Source organism: Carya illinoinensis, chromosome 9 (assembly GCF_018687715.1).
Source record: "Carya illinoinensis cultivar Pawnee chromosome 9, C.illinoinensisPawnee_v1, whole genome shotgun sequence".
NCBI lineage: Eukaryota > Viridiplantae > Streptophyta > Magnoliopsida > Fagales > Juglandaceae > Carya > Carya illinoinensis.
The window spans coordinates 11,000,437-11,024,007 of NC_056760.1; positions in this window are offsets into that span (position 1 = coordinate 11,000,437).

Genomic DNA, 23,571 nt, shown 5'->3' on the forward strand with positions numbered 1-23,571 from the left:
CGAATCCGTTGCCGCAAACAGAATCGAAAACGGAGGTCGGACGAGGCTACACGCCCCCCTAAAAGATCGGCGCGTGCATCTGTTGCAACTCACGCGCCCCACGAGCTCCGGAGGTTGAAGACGCGTGCAACACACGCTCCCACGCGCCCCCATGCGCGCCAGAGGTTGAAGACGCGTGAAGGACACGCGCCCACGCGCCCTAGAGAGGTTCGGCGTGTGTGTCGCACGCGCCTCACTCTCCCCCACGCGCCACAGTACTGTACGCGCGTGTTCTACACTCTCCCACACGTTGCCCACGCGCACTGTGCAGCGCGTGTATCTCACGCGCTAGACAGATCAGAGCCGTCTGTTTTTCAGATTTGTTTTTGGCTAGATCTAAGCCATTCGGAGTCCGATTTCGACGATCAAATAGTGCTTTCCAACTATTTGGATCATTCCGGACTCATCCGTACGGTCGAAATTTTGAGATTCGGCATCAATACATTGGATCTGAACCATCCACGTGTTGCAGATCATTTTGGGCTAGATCACGCTAGTTGGAGTTCCATCGCAACGATCAAATAGTGCTGACAAACTATTTGGATCATTCCAGACTCGTTTCCAGCTAATTCGAGTGTTTTGGACGCAACAGTGATCTTTGTTTGTTTGAATTTGAACTCATTTGTAAAGTTATGGCTGGAGAAGAAGCTAAAGGTGTTGGTATCGAGAAATTTGACGGTACAGACTTTGCCTACTGGAGAATGCAGATAGAGGATTATCTCTATGGGAAGAAACTACATCTTCCACTCCTAAGAAGAAAGCCAGATGACATGAGCAATGAAGATTGAAGTTTCCTTGACAGACAAGTGTTGGGAGTCATTAGACTAACACTGTCAAGATCAGTTGCACACAATGTGGGAAAGGAAAAGACCACGGCGGATTTGATGAAAGCTCTATCGGACATGTACGAGCAGCCATCAGCCAATAACAAAGTGCATTTGATGTACAAGCTATTCTACTTGAGAATGGCAGAAGGAACTCCAGTTATTCAGCATCTGAATGAGTTCAACACCATCATCAATCAATTAGCTTCAGTGGGGATTGAATTTGATGATGAAGTACGTGCACTGATTGCTCTAGCTCAATTGCCAAAGAGCTGGGAGGCCATGAGAACAGCTGTCAGCAATTCTTATGGCAAAACAAAGATGAAGTATCAAGATATCCGGGACCATATTCTTAGCGAGGAAGTTCGCAGAAGAGATACAGGAGAAGCATCAACTTCCAGTTCTGCCTTAAACCTCGAGACGAGAGGTAGAGGAGCTAGTAGAAGTTCAAATCGGGGCAGATCGAAGTCCCAAAGAGGCAGAAGTAAATCAAGGTCTGGAAAACAAGTACAGTGCTGGAATTGTGGCAAGATTGGCCACTTCAAAAATAATTGCAAGGAAGCAAAGAACAAGAATGAGCATGACTCTGTTAATGCCACAACAGAAGATCTCCAAGATGCCTTACTTCTTTCAGTCGACAACCAAATTGAATCTTGGGTGTTAGATTCAGGAGCCTTGTTCCACACTACAGCACACCGAGAAATCATGCAGAATTATGTCACTGGTGATTTCGGGAAGGTGTACTTAGCAGATGGTGAAGCGTTGGAAATCGAAGGCATGAGAGATGTACCAATCAATTTGCCCAATGGAAGTGTATGGTTGCTACAGAAGGTGTGACATGTTCCCAAACTCATGAGGAACCTGATTTCTGTAGGACAACTTGATGCTGATGGGCATTCGGTACTATTTACAGGTGGCACGTGGAAGATAACAAAAGGAGCTATGGTAGTAGCTCGAGGCACAAAAACATGTACTCTATACATGACTTCAAGTATTAGAGATACTATTGCAATTGCTGATGCAAATGCCAACCTATGGCATCAAAGGCTTGGTCATATGAGTGAGAAAGGAATGAAAGTACTATTATCCAAGGGGAAGTTACCAAAGTTGGAATCAACTGATTTCGACATGTGTGAAGGTTGCATTTTTGGGAAACAGAAAAAGGTTAGTTTCCTGAAAAATGGTAGAACTCCAAAATCTACAAAGTTGGAGTTGGTGCACACAGATTTGTGGGGGCCATCCCCAGTCGCTTCTCTTGGAGGATCGCGGTACTATGTTTCCTTTATTGATGACTCAAGCAGGAAAGTATGGGTTTATTTTTTGAAAAATAAATCTGACACATTTGATACTTTCAAGAAGTGGAAAGCCATGGTTGAAAATGAAACAGGCTTGAAGTTAAAATGTTTGAGGTCAGACAATGGAGGAGAGTACATCGACGGAGGGTTCAAAGAATTCTGTGCTGCAAATGGATTAAATTTCAGAAGACTATTCCCGGGACACCGCAGCAGAATGGCGTAGCTGAACGCATGAACAGAACTCTCAACGAACATGCCAGAAGCATGAGGCTGAATTCAGGATTGCCTGAATGTTTTTGGGCTGATGCAATTAACACTGCAGCCTATTTGATTAATCGGGGACCTTCAGTTCCCTTAAAGTTCAATCTACCAGAGGAAGTCTGGAGCGGAAAGAAGGTAAATCTGTCCCATTTGAAAGTTTTTGGCTGTTTATCATATGTTCACATAGATTCTACTGATCGTAACAAGTTAGAAGCCAAATCTAGAAAATGTTTTTTCATCGGTTATGGTGATGAAGAATTTGGCTATCGATTTTGGGATGATAAAAATCGCAAAATCATCAGAAGTAGAAATGTGATATTTAATGAGCAGATTCTGTACAAAGCTAAGTCACAAGCTGAATCTGAGGAACAACCAAAGAAACCTGAGGTTGTTGATTTTGATGTTACTCGAGTGAACACTGATCAGAACGAGGATCAAGAAAGTGATGATACACAGATCGAACAACGTACACCACTCACTGCTACTCGAAGATCTTCAAGGACAATCAGGCCACCACAGCGGTTCTCACCATCTCTATACTACATCTTGCTAACAGATAGTGGTGAACCGGAAAGTTATGATGAAACTCTACGAATTGAAGATTTGATCAAGTGGGAGAAAGCCATGCAAGATGAGATGGAGTCACTGATGTCAAATTAGACATGGGAGCTAACTAAGCTTCCAAAAGGCAAGAAGGCTTTGCACAATAAATGAGTGTACAGAATTAAAGAAGAACACAATGGTAGCAAGCGCTACAAAGCCAGAATGGTCGTGAAGGGGTTTCAACAAAAGGAAGGTTTCGACTACACAGACATTTTCTCTCTAGTTGTAAAATTGACAACGATCAGGCTAGTGTTGGCAATTGTGGCTGCAGAGAATCTACATCTTGAGCAGTTAGATGTGAAGACTGCATTCCTTCATGGTGATTTGGAGGAAGACATCTATATGCACCAGCCACAAGGATTCTCAGTGAAGGGAAAAGAGAATCTAGTTTGCAAACTGAAGAAGAGCTTGTATGGCCTAAAACAAGCTCCACGACAATGGTACCGGAAGTTTGACAACTTCATGTGCAGTAATGGATTTAGAAGACTGCATGCCGACCATTGTTGCTATATGAAGAACTTTGACAACTCTTATATTATCCTACTGTTATATGTAGATGATATGCTCGTTGCAGGGTCAAGCATCGAGGAAATCAATGAACTGAAGAAGCAGTTGTTAAAGCGGTTTGAGATGAAGGATTTGGGTGCTGCAAAACAAATCCTTGGTATGAGAATTATTAGAGACAGGTCTAATGATACTCTCAAGCTCTCCCAGGAGGAGTATGTAAAGAAGGTGCTCAGAAGGTTTAACATGGATAAGGCGAAACCAGTGAGCACACCCTTAGCTAGTCACTTTCGACTAACTAAGGATCAGTCGCCAAAGACGGAGGAAGAGCAAGAATGAATGAACAGAATACCCTATGCATCTGCTATTGGTAGTCTTATGTACGCCATGGTCTGTACAAGGCCAGATATTGCACAAGCAGTGGGAGCTGTGAGCAGGTACATGAGTAATCCAGGAAAGCAGCATTGGGAAGCAGTCAAGTGGATTTTAAGATATCTACAAGGCTCTTCAGATACGTCACTATGCTTTACAAAAGCAGGTTTAAAACTACAGGGATATGTAGATGCTGATTTAGCAGGTGACGTTGACAGCAGAAAAAGTACTACTGGATTTATGTATACGCTGGGTGGTACAGCTGTATTGTGGGCTTCTAAGTTACAGAAGATTGTTGCTCTCTCAACTACAGAAGCGGAATACGTTGCTATAACTGAAGCAGGGAAGGAAATGGTTTGGTTGCAGTCATTCTTGGAGGAATTGGGAAAGAAGAATGAAAAAGGCATTTTGCACAGTGATAGTCAGAGTGCTATTTTTCTTGCAAAGAATCCAGCCTTTCATTCCAGAACAAAACACATACAGTTGCGATACCATTTTATCCGATCTCTTCTCGATAGTGGACAGCTGATACTTGAGAAGATACGAGGAACAGAGAATCCAGCAGACATGTTCACAAAAGTAGTTACTGCTGACAAACTGAAGCTGTGTATAGCTTCAGTTGGACTTCGTACTTAAAGGCATGACTTGAAGTTGCTGTGATGATTGCTATGAAGATATGTAGACTCATTTGTCTCCAAGTGGGAGATTGTTGCAGATGGAGACAAAATAGCAAATGGTGAGCCATGCACCGTTTGCTTCTTTGGTTTATTAGGCACCGTTCGGTGCTTTTGTAATTGTTAGGCACCTCCCCACCTCCCCAAGATTCATGCAGCAAATTGCTGCAACGTAGTGATCTGCTCTCCTATAAATAGGAGAGCTTAAGGGTGCAGATAGTAGCGTGCAGTAGAGAGTGCAGAAGAGAAAGAAGAGAGGAAGAGAGTGGGTGAGCAGAAATAAATTTTTTTCTGTAAAAATCATTTCATAGTGAAATAACAGCAGCTGTGGACGTAAGCAATTGCCGAACCACGTTAAATTTCATCCCTCCTTTATTTAGAATCGTCTCTGTGTCAGAACAGCTCCCAACAAGCCTCTTATTTATAATACATGGCCTATGCCATTTTTATTAATCCTACCGGTATGGGACTTTAAAAAGACACAAAAGTCAACAATTTGTGGAGCCTAGGCTTGCTCGGGTCTATTCAAGGATAAGTTGCTTCCCACGAGGTATCTCTTTCAATTAGGAACTTGGCCAGGTTCAAAGCTGATATGTATTTGGGCTCTGGTTGTTTGGTTGAAGTAAAATATGAACTGGCTGTTCATGAGTTTGTAAGTTATAAGTACTTACTGCATGTATAAAAGGAAAAATATACCTAGATCTTATTCGCCATCTAAAGCAATTAATAAAGCATCAGGCAGTGGCTTTCATGACCACAAAACTATTTAGAATTCATGAACTCTAAATAGTTTTTAGGATTAAGTTTTATATGTTATTTTTAAGTAATTGGGTTTTTAATTTTATCTTGGTACGTATTGGATAATTCGTTTCACATTTTATAAATTAAGTACCTTAATTAGATTGTTGTTAAGCCTCATTTGGTTACGCACATGAGATAAGATAGGATGTTTTGTTAAAATTTGAATAAACTATTGTTATAATATAATTTATTAATATTAGTTTTGTTTTGAGATTTAAAAATGTTGAATTGTTTATTATATTTTATACAAAAATTTAGAAAATTTATAATAATTATATAAGATGAGATGATATGAGATAATTTTATTTTATGTAACCAAACCAACAATTAGCAGAAATGCTGATGTGACATGTGATCATGTGTTTTACTTTGGACAAGTAGTATGCCAAACGGACAAAGAAAAAAATACACAAAAAAAAAATCATAGATAATTTATAAGAATATTTAAAAGCATGTCAACCCTCATTTTCAAATTAATTTTTTCAAAGATTATTAAATAAAAAATATAAAACATAAGACAAATAATATGTATCCAAAATTAAAAACATGAGAGATATATTGATCAGAAGCCATTTATATCATCTAATTAATGTAGCTTCAATGAATTGCAATTAGGGAAGGATGGAACGTCGACGATGATTGAATTAAATTAAAGGAGTACTAATATCATTTTACAAACAATATCTAACAATATAATAAAAATAAAACCTGAAAATGACAATAAAAAAATATAAACAAAAATCCCACACACACTAACATGATTAGCAAACGTATGTATTGGATATATAGGTGATCAGTAAGTGGCATATATGGTGGCCTGGTCTAAACAATTAGATTAATGCATGTATGATCATCTAAACGAACCAGAATGGATGATTTGCGGGAAAAAACCCGTTGTTTCCTTTCGTCGAAATGCTCCTGGCTTGCATGATAGAAGTTGAAGAGCAGTCATCCCATCTGCGTCTCGTTCACCAACCAAGTGCTTGTACTTCTCCGCAATGTGCAAGGCCAAATCTGTACGTACGCAATCCAGTTAATTTCTTAGGTGGGGAAAAGGCCAAAGAAAAAGAGAATGAATACATACACAAAAAGATTATATAAAAATAAATCTATAAATTGATATGATTTTATGGGATCCGTTAGATTTATTTTACAATAAAAATAACTTTACAATCTAACGTACCACATCAAGCCACATTATAAGTTTGTAGATTTATCTTTGTGTAATTTTTTTGTGTCTAAAATATTTCTAAAAAAAGAGTCATCTTTAATTAGGGACGTAATATCATGTGCACGTACGACACATTAATTTCATCATGTTTATATATATACATAAATAAATATAGATGGGAGAACCAATTGCCGAATTCATCACTAAGGACGGCAGCGTGTAGAATGATGGACTTATCAGTTCTCTTGAGGAAGAGCTGTTGATTAACTACTTTGTACTCAGAAATTCATTACAGCAAGGAATTGAAATATCTTCTCCTTGCGCCATAGCGGACAGACCGAAAGAGCGCCACTACAACATTTGGGGGCTTTTCCCGCGAGGGCATGTGGTCGGAAAAGCTATAGTTTTAGTGGGAAAATCTCTTTTCTCACTAAATTTATTCGTGGGAGACTAGTGACTTAAAGTTGGTGACACTAAGTATTTTTTCCCACGACACCAATTCACGAATTCGTGAGAAATTGTGACATTTTTCCACTAAATAGATTGTAGAGAAAGCCAATGACTTTCGTGGTAAAAGGTTACTAAAATCAAGTTAGTTGGTGGGAAATACTATAGTTTATGACGAAATGTGCTAGTGAGTATTAGTATTATCCACTAAAGCATTTGGTGAAAACGGGGGAAAAAGTATTTTCCACGAATATGTCTCGCGGGAAATGGTAAAAGAATTCAAAAAAAAAAAAAAAAAAATTAATAATTGTAAAAGCAAAAAATAAAATAAAGAAAGACATTGTTTAACACCGACTAATCAATATTAAACTAAATTAATAATTATCACAAACAAACATGTATGCACTTCACAAGAGGGGAAATAAAGAGGGAAAGAAATAAAAAAGAATAAAAATACAATTATTTTGGCAAAACTCATCTAACTGCTCTTTTGATCTCCAATAAATACTTGAGTTTCAAATGACATCTCTTGTTATCATCTTCAAGCTATGTAAAGAATGTAACAAGAAAAATTACCATTTGTCACATTAAATTATACAAGTGTGCAAAAATTAACATTTCCAACAACAATATAGTCCACATATTGTGCCATAGGTTTCCTGAAGTCTTCTCCATCTGAAAATTCACATATTGAGCCATAGAATCACTTAAAACACAAATCTGAAAATTCTATTAAAATCTATACACCTACTCATACTCAATCCATATATTACTATCACTTAATTCAATTAACACAATCACATCACATTATACTTTAGTGATATTAGAGTGCTAACATTATACTTCACCTACAACTATATATATTTTTTTATAAGTACTTCACCTACAACTATATTTAGTATATATAATTCCATCCATATCAATTATATAACAACTCAAACACAATCACTAACTTTATAAGCTTCATTCACACAACACATTCCAACTCATACATATACAAGTCATCACTTAATCCTTGAAATATAACCCTCTTCATAATATCAACACTTACAATTTAATCCCTCCTCACTATTAGATCACCACTAAGATACATTACCCATCCTCCACATTCAGATCTGAGTTCAGTCATATTAATAAGAACTAATAATATATTAATAAGAATGTATTGTAATACCAAAATATATGATCATCCTGATTAAGATGAAAAATACCCCTATTAGTTTTTGACCCATAACTTCAAGACTTATATATATACTAGGAAGGGCACAACGTGCACTGCACGTGTGCCCAGTTGAGAAAAAAAAAATTGTACTAAATGATAAATGATAATGTAAATAAAAAGATTCAAACAGATTTTAGGGGAAGACTGTAGTCACCATTTTAGGTAGTTCTACACTTAAGTGATTACATGTGAAAAATGTGAATAAGAAAATCTAGTTGCTGAGTCCTCAAAAACTAATCAAATCAGTCTCCTTCAGTTCCAACGCCTACCTTCATACAAAGATATCATTTGCTGTCAGATTCAATAAGATATCTTGTCCAATCAGCGAGTGAAATTGCCTTTTATACTTGATACTTCATTTTTTATTATGCCCAAACATATCATGTTGCATTAACAAGGACATTGGACAAGGATTATGATACATGCACTACATGCAATAGATTGTATGAGAATAAAACAGGGAGACTGTGTTAAGATTTATGAGAGAGAATGTTTGTATATTGAAGATTGAGCTTATCAAAGACATTTTTTCTATAGAATTTTCCATGTTAATCAGCTGTATATTTCTAGCTGCATTACTGCTATGTATCAGAAACCTACATGTCAATCAACACATGAAAAGAGCCTAAAAAGACTGAAATGGTAGTTTGAGTGATTACCTTCAAAGTCGAGAAGTTTGTGAATAGATTTCTTATGCAAACATAACTCTTTCTCTCCAAAGCCAGAAGTAGTTAATTCTTTCACCAAATTTTCACATGCTAAGAAGAGTGCCTAACAAAATGACATTGAGGACTTAAGATAGTATAAAGATAACAAAAATATTCCTAGAAGGAAAATATAATCAAAGGCTTAATTCTTCAGACCTGGAGATAGTGTTGGGGATGGATATTTACAGCTTCAGGCATATAAAAGGCTGATTCGAATGGCATACATAACTTGGGTGCAAGATTTTGAGCAGTTTCCTTATCAACGGTCTCTATTCTGCAATTGGCAAGGCAATTCTGAGCATTCTAATGACATAAATGAAAATTATAGATATTATTACAAAATTAAGATCAGTTAGTAATATATTAGGCTTGAAAAGGGCGTATGGAATTACATTGTTCAATATAAGAAGATTTTTCATGTTCATTGCTGGTCTCAAGATGCCCCTGGAAAAGTGTTCATCAGAAGGATAGCAAAGTGCAAAAGTAATTTTCTCTTACAAGAAATGTGCAAAAGTTAATTGAATAGAGCATAGGAGGGAAAAAAAAAAAAAATCAAAGAAATGAGAACTTCAACCAACTCTTTAAGCTTCCAACACGAGCATTAAAGTAAAATCACACCGAAGAGCTTCTATTTACTTTAACACATTAGTGAGACAAATATTTTCAAATTTCAGAAATTCAGTATATTACTGATCAAACCCATCCTGATACAGGATAAGGAAAAATCATGAGCACATGTCCATTGCACCTTAGAGTATGCTTATTTTGCATGCCAAAGAACTGCTTATATAAAGAAAACTTCACAACTACAACACAAGACCCAACACTTCACAATCCAACAACAACATCACAACCAATCTGTTTCTCCTTCGACTTCCACAACAACACAATCAAAATACTACATATCCATGAATATAAATCTGTCTAAGCAATCAACACCATGCTATATATACACGTCCATTTACTCTAAATATATAAAGGTAGGATTTTACCATGCTTAAGGGCTTCAACAGTGAATGAAAGCATACGGGAGGTGCTGCTGTGTCGTAGGGTTGCTTGTGGTGGTGCAGCGTCGTGGCTAGAGGCGGCGATTGTGGCTCACGGTGGCAGATCTGGTGGCTGTGCACAGGGGATCCGTGAGAGAGAGAACGCGAGGGAGGAAGTAGTTGAGACAGTCAAGGTGGCTCACGGTGGGCCTAGCGGCGGATCTGGGCCGTGATGAAGAGAATGCCGAGACGGAGATGGAGCGTGCGAGGGAGAGGGAAATTTGGGGGCTTTGGCTGTGGGAAAGGGAGGAAGCAGGTCGTCGGCGAGGTGGGGGGCTGGTGGTGGTGGTGCGGCACAACCGTTGGCGTCAGATTGGCTCGCGACGGCAGGGAGCCGAGTAAGGGACTCGGTTTGGGCTTGCCTCGAGGAGAGAGAAAGAGAAGAGAGGGAGAGGGAGGCAGTGGGGTGGGATGGCTGGGTCCGGTGAGGTGGTCATGCTCGGTGGCAGTGACGGTGGCTTGGGATGGAGCCGAGGAGAGAGAGAGCGAATGGGGAGGGGGTGCTGCGGCGCGGGGGAGCTGATGGGAGGAGAGAGAGAGAGAGAGAAAGAGTAAAGTGAATGGGGTGGGTGGAAATATTAGGGTTTCAAATTTAATGTGGGCCGTTTGATCCTAAATTTAATCCAACGTTGATGATTAAATGCTTAGACTAAACTAGAATACTTATTTGCAACGACAAAAAGTCGCAGGAAAAGATTTTTTTCTTTTTGCCATCTCTCCTCTTTGGTGTCAAAAGGTTAATTTATTTACACTAGGTAAAGTCGTGGCAAAAAGCAGTTTTACCCACTATTTTGAAACCGTGGGATATAAAATGGTGACAAAAGAACATATTTTTTTCCACTAATACAATTTGTAACAACAAGTAATTATTCTTCATGAGCACATATAGTGGAAAAAGAACTAGTGGGAAAAGATCAATTTTGTTGTAGTGAGCGCGGTCTCTCCAAGGTGGTTACGCATGCATAATAGTCCTGGGGCCTTCTCTAATATCTTCTTTGCCACTTCAATCTGTTCATTGGATATGACCGCTTCGTGGAGAATAGTGTTTCCTATGTGGTTTTGTCGGGTCATTTTGTCAAGATGTTGGGGAGGCAGTTCATCTAGAAGATGGAGTACCAATTGGGTTTGTTTGAAATAAGTGGCTGCGTGGAGCACAGTATCGTCGTGTATTGTCAATACGTGCAATCCTTGCTCCCCAACTGTTGAACACAATTCTTTCACCTTTCCGACATCTTCACTCAGCAAAGCACGGTACAAGTCAGCATTTAGCTTATAATGATCATCATCATGTTTAACTTTCCTTTCTGATATAGAACCCATTACTCAAAGTGTGTTCAAGAGGGAGCTAGAGACCAGAGGAGAGATATCAGAGAGCTAGAGAACTGAGTATGTGGGTTGCTCGTGGGTTTATTACATGCATGCTACATTTTATAATGATTACAGCTGAAAGCAAACAGGTTCCGAATCCTTAATTATAGTATTAGTTTCGGAAACCTTCAGTTGAAGGTGATGATCATATGCTTCGTAATTAAGGTTGAACCATTAACATAAGCATAGAATATTAAAGGTTACCACAAGTATTGTTGCCTTTTGTTAACTTTATTTTGGTTTGTCTTTGGGCATTTGAGATACAGTACCAATAACTAGGAGTGTTCAACTGGGTTTCGGACCGGGTATCTGGGTATACCCAGTCCAGAACGCAAGTTTCAAATCCGGACCGGATTCTGGACTGGGTATATCCGGGTTATGACCCGGTCCGAAACCCTGATTAATCCGGGTTTCTACAAACCGGAAATCCGGGTTTCCTATATAACCCGATTTTTTTTCTTTTTTTAAATTGAAGTCATTCTATTATTAATTTTTTTATGTTGAAAAAATGTTTATAAAAAATCTAATATTTTATTACGAATTTTTAAGAAATAATGTTGAAATGCAAAATTTTTTTATTATATAAAAACTTATATTTTTTTAAATCATTGTCCACAATGATAAAAATATCAACTAATTAACACGTACCTAACGCTATAAACAACTAATTAACCTAAAAGAAAAAAAAAATCTACTACATATTACATTGTTTAAACTGATTTGTTTAGAACATTACAAACCACATACATTACTTTAATTAAACTCCAATACACAACAATAAATATGAACTAATTTGATAAGAACATTCTTGCAACCTCTACACCCAAAGGACTATAAAAATTGACATTGTTCTTTAAAAGTCTAATAATAGTACAAGAAGGATGTAGTCTCAAAATGTTGAAAGGAACCTTTAAACCTGCAAAAGAACACACCTAAAAACAATTAGAACACAAGTTTAAAGTTTTCTTAAAGAGAGAGAGAGAGAGACTCCATAAATACACACAACTTCCTCTTTTTTTACTAACCTACTCTGTCTAGTTCTGAAATTGATTTCACCTCTCTCTCTACATATATTTTCTATTTTTTCAACAACTCCAAAAAGATCTTATGGTATAAGAGTTGGCCTAGCAATATAATATAGGCTGAAGTAAAGGTTAACACAAACAAAGACAGGCTGGCAGAGCCGCCCTGGTTACAAATAGGGATTTTTTTATTTATAGGTAGTTGATTTCCATTTAAGAATGATCTAAGCCTCTCTACTTGGGGTCCTCTTCCCAAGTAGAGAGGACCCAGCCGGCATGACAATGCCACTAACCATATGTTTAATCTGCTGCATGCAGTTCAAGTTATGGCAAAGTTTGCCAAAGGACTTATATTATGAAATAAGGTCACCAACAAAATAGCATTAAGAACTTGCATCTCCAAGCAACCTATGAATTCAAAAATACGTTATTAGAGCTCCATATTTAAAGTCAGACATCGCCACAATTAAAACATAGAAAACGAAAAAATAAAACAATGTTTTAAGGCTTTTTCCTTTTATAACCCAGAAATGATTTCAGAGCCACATGTTAAAGTAGCCATAGACTAATTGTCACACTGTAAGCAAACATTATCTAAATGATTTAGACAACAATGAAATAATATTAAACACAACATGGAGATGAGGAATTTGGAATTTTGGACACACCAAACCCATAAAAATACAGGCCATATTTCATTCCTTGCAGTCGCAACAGACACTTCCATAGGACCACTTGCATACCAGGGGCATGGCCTGTTTTAGTCGGTGTTTTAATTCATTCCTTGCAATCGCAACCGACTAAAACAGGCCATTCGAAAAAAACATATCTTATCAGCTACTATTTCAACCTATAAGCATTGCTTGAATGCTGCTGATCTCGTACTACTTGCTGCCTATCCTCACCATCTCAATTAAAATCTTTCCATTTGTTTTCACCTCTCTTCTGTGCTTATGTATAATGACAATAACACTACTCTTCTACTTCCTCTGTCCTCCCCTAACTCATTCAAAATTCCTTTAATAATTGAAACAATTAGCTACCCAGGTTTCATGGTTCGTAACAAGGGCTTTTAATTGCTTTTAATTGAAACAATGAATAGATACACTGCAAATTAGGGTACCCAGATCTACCCAAATATCAAAGCAAGAAAATTCACAAATTTTCACCGAATCACAAAGAAGAGAACTAGTTCGATCTACCCAAATTTTAATCTCAAAGCACTCTTTTGTTTACAAGTCTGAACTCCACTGCTCTCTCTCTCTCTTCCGCTCCTCCCCTCTCTCTCTTTGCCTCTCTTTTCTCTTCTCCAAGCAAACCCGCCCCCCACTTCATTGCTGCAAAGCTAAAATACCAGAGTCCAGATCCAGAAACAGAGATAGAGTGTGCATTTTATCAGCAAGATTTGGAACGTATTTGCAAAAGAAAAATGATAAAGTAAGGCCAAAAATAGAGAAAAGTGAAGAGAAACTTACAGCCTACAAGAGAACGAACCAAAAATAGAATATGGAGACTGGTTTCGCATGAGAGAGGTCTGAGCAGAGAGAACTGTGCATCTGGTGCAAAGAAACTCTTCCATCTGGTGCAAAGAAACTCTTCCATTATTTTGGCAGAATGGCATGTTTTCTTCTCCAATGCGATCAAGGTGATTTAAGACTAACCCTAGGGAAAGAACAGAATAAATTAGAAACTTTAACCAAGTGAAGGAGAAACTGAGGCACGAAATAGCATAAAACATTTATCTCCACGTAAAATCAAATAAGGTTCTTATAAAAAGCAAATGTATGACAGCCATGAAAAACTCCAATTGCAGGCATAGTAATGGTAAACTGGAAGTAGTAAAAGTAATCCACCACGGTACACTCATTTAGAGCGAGCAAAATAAACTTCTACAAGATTGCACAAATATTAATTTTGCTAGAAAAGCTGATGAGCAAGAAAAACAGATTGAATCCCAAAGCAATATAAACTTAGCAACTTTGTCATGACAATCGGAGCAGCAAATCTACTAAGGAATTCTAATTTTGGAACCCACATAGTTAATTATTAGATATAAACAATAATAATGAGGGGTGTTTTTGAACAAATTCATAAATAAACACCGAGTTCATCTCCAACATTTTTAGTTATCAGCCTAAATGTTTTGTATAAATGAGGAAAACAAAGACTGAAAAGGAAAATCTCAATTACAGTATCAATCAATTTATAACTGCAGCAATCAGTGATGATGAACTGCAAGATAAATATACTAATATACCATCAAACTTAAATTGCTCTTTTCAAGGATATTTGTAAATTATATTCTTTGCTTTCAACATCATCCTCATTCTACCTGAACAAGAACCATTTTCAATCTTTTGAAGACATGCAAGAGTCACAAGCAACTGAGCATACCTATAATTAGTTAAGGGGATAAAGTTAGCAAGTTTCCCACAATCTAGGTCATCCTCAAGACTCTGTGTCAAGAGTAGCCCTTCATAGTTCTCTGTCATGCCGCATGACAACATCAATGACAGGCCCCTCATCATCAAAGCTCTAAAACATTGAAACATCACTACTTAGTAACAAAGGAAACTCATCAAATATATAAAAAATAATAAGATACTTAGGACTTATGCTTGCTTTTGTAGAAAATAAATCTGTTTTGGAGGTCTTTACCAAGACTCCCATAAAAATTAAAGGAAGTGGTTTGATCTGAAGAAAATAAGTGACCCGGGTCATGATCACACCCACTGATGGACGACACATTTCTTACATGTTTTGATATGGCATGATCATCTCTTTCAGAAGACATGCTCTTGTCAATGACAACCCAAATTCAATAGGAACAATACTCAATGAAAAGAAACATCGGGGATATCTATATTATAAAGGTATGCTTTTTAACTTGAGTTTTTTACTACACAAACCAAATTTGCTTGGCAATTATATTGATCAATAAAATTTGTTATACCTATCAAAAAGATAAAAATAAAATTATGTTATAAAGATATGCTTTTTAACTTGAATTTTTTACTACAACATGGTTTCTTCACATGCGCATGAATTATAATGTAACATCATCAATGGCAAATGAAAAATACATTTTGACATGCCCATGTATTAGATACAAGATTGTGAACAACAGTTTTCAGTTTATCAAGTTGAGCTTTCAATGCATTAGCATTATCCTGCATACAAATTTAAGCATCATCATCATCTTGTAGACCAAATCCACTTGGCCGATTGATAAAGTATTAGAATTGCATAATTAAGTTGCTTAAATGAACGATTTATTTTATCAAATGAGAATTGAGCACTTAATTATGTATCAAATTCTAGTACTTGATGTTAAACTAATTGATGCTAATATTTTATACATAAAATTCTATAATTGTTGCAGGACATTTATGAAAATAATAAAAGAGCATATAGTGCTACGAGCTGGGCGAGGAGTCAGCTGACATTTCATTTTATCTTTGGGTTTTTACGTCTTGCGGAACATGGAGAGCAGAGCATCATTCGGACAACAAACAAACTCACCCGGACATCACATGCATACAGCCGGACTCACACATGCAACACACACATGCAGTGGACTCACATAGCACACATGCAGAAAATGCAAACATGCAACAAACCAGCACATGCAGACATGCAGCGGACACCACTCATACAAACACAGCACATGCAAAAAAATGCACACATGCAGAAAAGCATCACCAGACAGCACATAACCTGGACGTTGCAGACAAACATAGCAGCAAAAGCACTCACACATGCAGACCCTTGAACGGAAAGAGCAGAAAACTTACACATGCAGCAGACCAAACCCACATGGACAGCACATAGCTGGACCCACAGCAACTCACACATACAGCAGAACACTCATTCGGACTCAAACATGCAGACCAAAACGTGGACCAGCAGCACACCAATGCAGAAAACATGTTGCTGGAAGGCAAGCTTTTCTTGCTTCTGCACATGGAAGAAAAATGCACACATGCAGGTTCCCGTTCTGTACGTGAAAAGAGGCTGGAAATTAATGAGCTGAAAGTCATTGAAAGCTGCTGCCTCTCCACCGAAATTGACATTGAAGAAGTAGGCTGCCTCTCCACCGAATTTGACATGGAAGTCATTAAAGGCTGCTGCCTTTCCACCTAATTGGACAATATTGGAGAAGGAAGACAGCTGGGTGGTTGAGACACACGGCTATAAAAAGACCTTAGAGAACAAAGAGAAGGACACACAGTTCAGTAGCTAGATTTGTTATTTTCTTTTCTTTTGTTTCAGACGCTGGGCAGCCAGTTTAATTTTCTCTGTTTCTTTCATTTTCATTCGGCTACAGCAGTAGCTAAACTTTGTTTTCATTGTTTCTTTCAGTTTTTCATTCGGCTACAGCAGTAGCTTAGTTTTGAAGTTTCCTTTTTCTTGCTTTTTGTTCAGACCTGGAGGAGGGTAGTTCTTAGTTTTGTTCTTACGAATTTTATTTCTTTTCTTTAAGTTTAGATGCAAGGCGGCTGTTTTTGGAATTATTATTCTTCCTCTTTTCATTTTCGGTTCTAGGAGCAGCAGTAGAGCTTTGGCATTTTATTTTGATAGCTTTACTTTCTTTCTTTTTATCTTCCAGACGGAGGCGGCTGGTTTGCTCTATTTTCTTGTAGTTTGATTTCTTTACAGAGACGGACGAAAGGGAGGCTCTCTCTCATTCGGATTTCATATTTTTTTTTCGTTCTTAGTTTGCCTCAACTTTTCGTCCCAGATTTTAGTTGGCAATGTTTTAGTTTATTTTATTTTTCGTTTCTTGCTTCAGTTCTTCATGTAGTCGGGCGGCTTATTTTATTTTTTTTCTTATTCTTTTCGTTTCCGTTCTGGTAGCAGAGGGGGAACTCTCTCTCTCGTTCTTCTATTTTTCTTTGTTTTGTTTCTGAGCTTTACTTCTTAGTTGTTTTCAGATTAGCTTCTTTCAGTTTGTTTGATTTATTTTTCTGTATTTATTTTCATACAATAATTTAAAATGTTAGAATTTATCATTTTAAGCATTTTATTAATTTAGATTACTTTTTGTTTAGATAGTAAGCGGCTGGAATTTATTTTCTGGTTCTTACTTTCAGTTTACTTCCTATTCTATTTTATGTTTTAGTCCAGGAGCGAGTAGACGGAAGCTCGTTCGCACTCTCATTTTTCATTTATTTTTTTTTCTGCTCTTAGTTTGGACGTTTACGGACGGACAAAGCGCAGGCTCTACGTTTTCAGTTTTCATTTTACTTTAGTTGTCCTGCATGCAGCTTATCTAGGATTTATTTCGTTTGGAAATTTTCTCTTAGATTTTATCATGGTTCAACTTAGATTAATCTTTGTTGCTAGAAATATTATGCGTAGCTAATTTCTTAATCTTGGGTTGTGGAATGGGACGTGATTTGTTTTGGATTCTAGATCGATGCAATATTTTGTTGATAATTATTGATTTCACTATGTTACTAGTCAGATTTAAATTGAAAATAGATTGAAGCTCTTGCTCTTGTTTTGTTGTTGACGTAAGGCACAACAAAAGCTTGAAAATTATCAAGGCTTCTCTCGTTTGTTTGTTAATTTGTATTCGGCTAGTAAAATAGAAAATCCCTTAGGAAAATATTGCAAAACTTGAGCTTAACCTTTTTATCTTCCGATTATCAATGCCTTGATTGGGTTGTTAATCGAGAAAATTATCTAGAATCCAAAATAAAGAGAGTCCCAAACCCAACCCAAGTATTCGTTAATTTGTTTTTTTTTAGAAACTCTAATTTTAATTTCGATTATCTTTTTGCATTGCATTTTAATTTTATTTTCATCTCTCATACTCGATTCACTTGTTACTCACAAATTTCTTATACGCTTTGATAACCCTTTGTCCCTGTGGAATACGATCCTGGACTTATCCTTGATACAACTTGACACTTCTACACTTGGAAGCACATTCGAAACCGAGTCAAGATCCTATAATAGTCTCAAAGAAGCTTCAGCACATGCATAGGCTATCATATAGTTCATTTCTATCATAAGCCTATGTTAGTCTCTGGACAAGAAATAAAATTCATTACATCAAAATTAGCATGTCAACTTATTTTAACAAGCAGAATTAAGACCATTTTTTAACAAAATAATGCATGCTAACAAACAAAAAAAGATCCAACTTATCAGAACAAACATCAACATTAAATTTCATAGTACTTATAATTGAAAATACCTTTTTGACAAATAGCAACAAATTACATGCATTGTACCAACAAAAAAGATCCTTCTCAAATAAAATTAAGAAAAAGATCCGAGTAAAAATGTTTTCTATCTGCTTGGCAATTATATTATAAAGATATGGTTTTTAACTTGAGCTTTTTACTACACAAACCAAAACATGGCTTCTTCGCATACGCATGAATTATAACGTAACATCATCAATGGCAAATGACAAATACATTTTGACATACCCATGTGGGTAAGCCTCAGACATTGTTCCAATGGTCTTCTTATCTTTAATGTCATGTCTTTTAACCTACAAGCAAATATTTTATTATCAATGGCCAAAACAACTGGGACAAAACAAAAGTTTAGAAATAATAGTATGATCAAACTACTTATGACATTCAATAATCCAAAATACGTAGTTGGACCAAAAGATAGATGGCTTATAGTCATACCATCTGGCACACCGGCCACGGTGTTCATGAACTAAGATAACATCTGTAAAATCATGCGCATGGCAAGTTTCAATACTTTCTTTAATAACCTATAAAAAAGAAATATTCAAAAATATGCTTGACGATGGAAAAGGACCACAATAGATGGACGCAAAGGACCACAACGACAAGTTTCAAGGCTACTACACCATTTACACTTCATTGACAATGGAAAATTAAATTCAAAGCATGACAATGAAGAATGAATCTCGGTAACTTTGAAAAACAAAATTTTTTCATGTTCTAGATAGTTATGTAGCTCCATGCTTCTAATCATCAAAATCCTTACAAAGCCCTTGAACTCTTTCTTCATGGACCTTCCCAGGAACTCCATTCGGAGCAGCTCTTGCGTGATTTGTGGGAAGGGAAAAAAACAATTGAAGATATTTCAAGCAAAGTGGAGAATGCATGCTCTGTTTTTGTGTGGTAGAACATCAGAGCCTTCCGTTGTGCAGGGTGATCTAGGATTTATTGGCTTCTCTTGGGTCAAACTTCGTGGAATCGGTACCCAGGATCTCCTGCTTACAAGGGCCCTGGGGCTGCCTCCCCATCCCATACAACACTTTGGCTATCTCTATCTCGATCTCATCTTGAGTTGAGGAGGGTGACTTGGAAGACGATTTCAGCGGCCATGGTTTGGGACCATTAGGCTTCTACAACGACAGAGAACCTCGTTAATAAACCACGAAACGAATGAAAAAGCACATGAGAATCAAAGGGAAGACTGGAAACCTAGCCTACCATCTTCTTCCACATCGAAGCATTGGAAGATGTCAGTGAAGCTAGAGCTGGCGAAGCGACCATAGCCATCTAATGCCGATGAAGCTCTAATCGAGAAAATCCCAAGAGATACTGTTCTCTAACAACGATGGATCCATTTCATTTGAGTTTTGGGATTTTGGAATTGGGAAAATGGAATTCCAATCATCACTCGCTTGGTATTCAAACGGACACGACACAAATGGCCACAAATGGTGGCTTAACTGCTATTTAACGGGAACAACAAAACTAACGGAGAAACAAGATTTTCTGTTTAAAACAATAAATTTTGTTTCATACACACTTTTTATGTATAGAAGATATATATTTATATATTTGACATAACAAGTTAAGGATCTCCACTTTGCTCCCTTATAAAGTTAATGTGTGATATATCATATGATAAGAATGTAATATCCCGTATTTACATATATTTTTAATAAAAAATTATTCAAATTATTATAATTAATGGCTCTCTTGTTTTAAATTTAACGTGTTAATTGTTAGATTTATTTTATGTTTTTTAAGTTGTGAAATTTATTTTGATAGATTTTCTTGATATTAATTATTATTTTACATTTAAATTGTTTTATTGTTGGGTTTAAATTATTTTATTTTACTAATATATAGTTGTGGTGCTTTTGGTCCTTAGGAGAGATAATGGTGCATAAGGTAAAAATGGATAATGAGTCATTTTCTGGAAAAATGATGGTTTTGATAATTGGATATATGTGGACTATTTTCTAGAAAAATTGTGGATTTTATACTGAGCCATTTTCTGGGAAAATGGCGGGGGTTATTTTAATGGACTTGATTTTTTGGCCAAAAGGGGATTTTAGCGTGTGTTGGAAAATAATCATTTTCGGAAAAAATGATGTTTTGAGTATCATGCATATTTTATCAGATGCACGAATATTTTTTGGTTGTATTAATGCATTTTGATCTCTTGGGTTGTGTAGATTGTTACTTAGTGAGATTTACAATTTAACGGTATTCAATACCTTGCGGTATCGTTTCATGATATTGTAGATTTTGATACAGCTGATGAGGTAGAGTCTGAGGATGTGGCTCCGCTGGAGGAGTGATCGGAGACCACTTTCTCGTGTACCGGGATTTATTTTCTGCTTTTAATTATTGTATTTTGACTTTATTATATTTTTATTTGGATAACTTTATTACTTTTTGAAACACTTTATATTTTAAACGAATTTGTATTTAACAATTCTAGTACTTAGTTGATTGATTTTATCTTGGGTCTAAAAATTGATCCAACAAAAAGAGGAAAGAGAAAAAAGAAAGGGAAAGAAATAAGATCCAACATTTTTATCTTGGGTCTAAAAATTGATCAAACAAAAATGATTTTAAGACAGCAATTTAAATAAAATTAATTTAAATACAATGACTAACTAAAATAAAATAATAAAATCCAACAATAACATAATTTAAAACCAGGAGCCTTTTAAATAATAAACAATATTTTAATAACAATAAAACACATCGAATTAAATTCACAGTTAAAAGTCGTAAAATAATACCATGTAAATTAGCATTTAAAATTTAAAACAAGAAAGCATATAATTCTAAGAAATGCAATAATTAGTTAGTCAAAATACACGTAAATATGAGGTATTACAAAGAATACGAACAATACAGAATATATCCAAATCCACCAACTGCAGAAATAGATCAATACCCAAGAAGAAGCCCACAAAGATCAGGTCATGAAGGGACTAAGTTTGTTTTGGTGATGGCCATGGAAAAGTGCTCCTACGATCCCAGAGAGGATTTTAGGGAGTCCATGGTTGAGATGATCATAGCAAATCGGATTCAAGAACCAAAAGATCTTTGTAGTCTCTTGAATTATTATATTTCAATGAATTCTGAGGAGTATCATGGGATTATACTTGAGATTTTCCATGAGGTTTGCACCCATTTATTCTTATTTCGTAAATGCAATTAAACAATGTGAAATCGATTAGTGTCATGTTTGGATCTATGATAATGCATACAACCAATTGTGGTATGATCTGAATCTCTTATCTTTCAAAAATTTGTTTTTCTCACTTTACAAAATGCTGTTATATATTATGAGTTATTCTACTTACAAGTTGATGTAGAGAGTAAACCATTTATACGAGTAATATTATATACAGTCGTAGATAGGCCTGTGCATGAAATGCATTGGGCCGATCCGTCCGCATGAACCGGCTTTTTGTCGGGTTCTTCGGATCCACGTCACTAGCAGGTCGAGCTTAAGTATTATCGGTCGAAACCGATACCGGCAAGAACCAAGGCAGAGACCTCTTCCCCTCGTTTCACAAACCCTAGCCACCGGTGTGACCACTCCGTCGTCTGTCGCCGTTCATCGTCGCCATCGTCCATCGCCGCTCGTCATCGCCATCGTCTTCACCGTTGCTGCTGCCCTTTGTCGCTGCTCCACCTTGCGTCCAGATCTTCCCCTGCAACGGGTTCGTCCTCTACGACCCACATGGCTTCTTGCACGATTCCTACACCTTCTTTTGTATTACTTTCTAGTATTTGTTCCTTGGGTCTCAGATCTCTTCACCTTGGCTGGGTTGCTGGAATTTTTCTTTACGGGTTGCTGGATTTTTTTTTTTTTGTTTTATTATCTCTGTCTTTCTTCTCGTTTAATCTCCCAAAAGTCTGATCCAGTAGTACTTTACCTACCTTTATCCATGGACCGCCTGACAGCACTGCCCAAATCCGCCGCCCTCTTCCGTATCGCATGCCCTTCCTTCGATGCCATCAACATTTTCACAGCTTTTTCTACAGTGTTGACGTCACATGCCCGGCGCGACCAGTCCTTCACGACAATTCCAACTTCGAGCAATTCTGTAATCATAACCGTGTTCCTCGGCTGGTCCGAGGCTATTGGCCAAGCTGCAATTGGCACCCCTCATGGTGATGCTCTCGATGCAAGAATTACTGTGGCAGAACAAACGAGGAGAACGCGAACGGGTTTAGAACGGGTTCGACCTGACTTGAATTTCACGGACCGGATCGGATCAATCGTATTTTGGTTTCCCGTCGGGTCGGGTCGTACCAAAATATGGATCGGGTGGATCGGTGTGCAGCCCTAGTCGTGGAGTGCATAAGTACCGTATAATTATTTTGAAAAAAAGTGAGATTTATTATTAAAAAATTAATTTCTTTTCATATAAATTTTGTATTTATTTATTTATTTTAAAATAATTGTATAGTATTTATAGACTCACGATTGCAACTATATTGATACGTGTGAAACCGTCCACATGAATTTAGTGGTTCGGTAAGTCCGGTCCTAAATTAAGAGGTTATAAACTAAGGAATAAGGTTAAGAGTCAAGTTATTCCAACCAAAAGTGGACATGACATTCCCCTGTAAAGTAAAACTTAGAAGAACCCAAAACAATAAATACCATTACTTTTGCTTTATGTCTTAAAATCACCTAATTACTGTTCAACGTGAAGCTCGCTTTCACTCGACAAGGAACTTGTTCTCTTTTCTTTACTTTTCTTTGACGGCTCTCTCTCTCGTTGCCGTTGGTCGTAGAAAGCAAAAAACGAATCCAATCCACTGGCTTATTAGGCTTTTAAGTCACACCAGCCTGGTACGTACCAGGCTGAGTTTACATGCTCGTACGTAGCATTTAATTGAGTGACACATTTTGCATGCTTTTTTACATACCAAAATTTAATATAAGTATATATATATAGTTTATATCGCAGCATTAATTGACAAATTTAAATTAGACAATTAATATA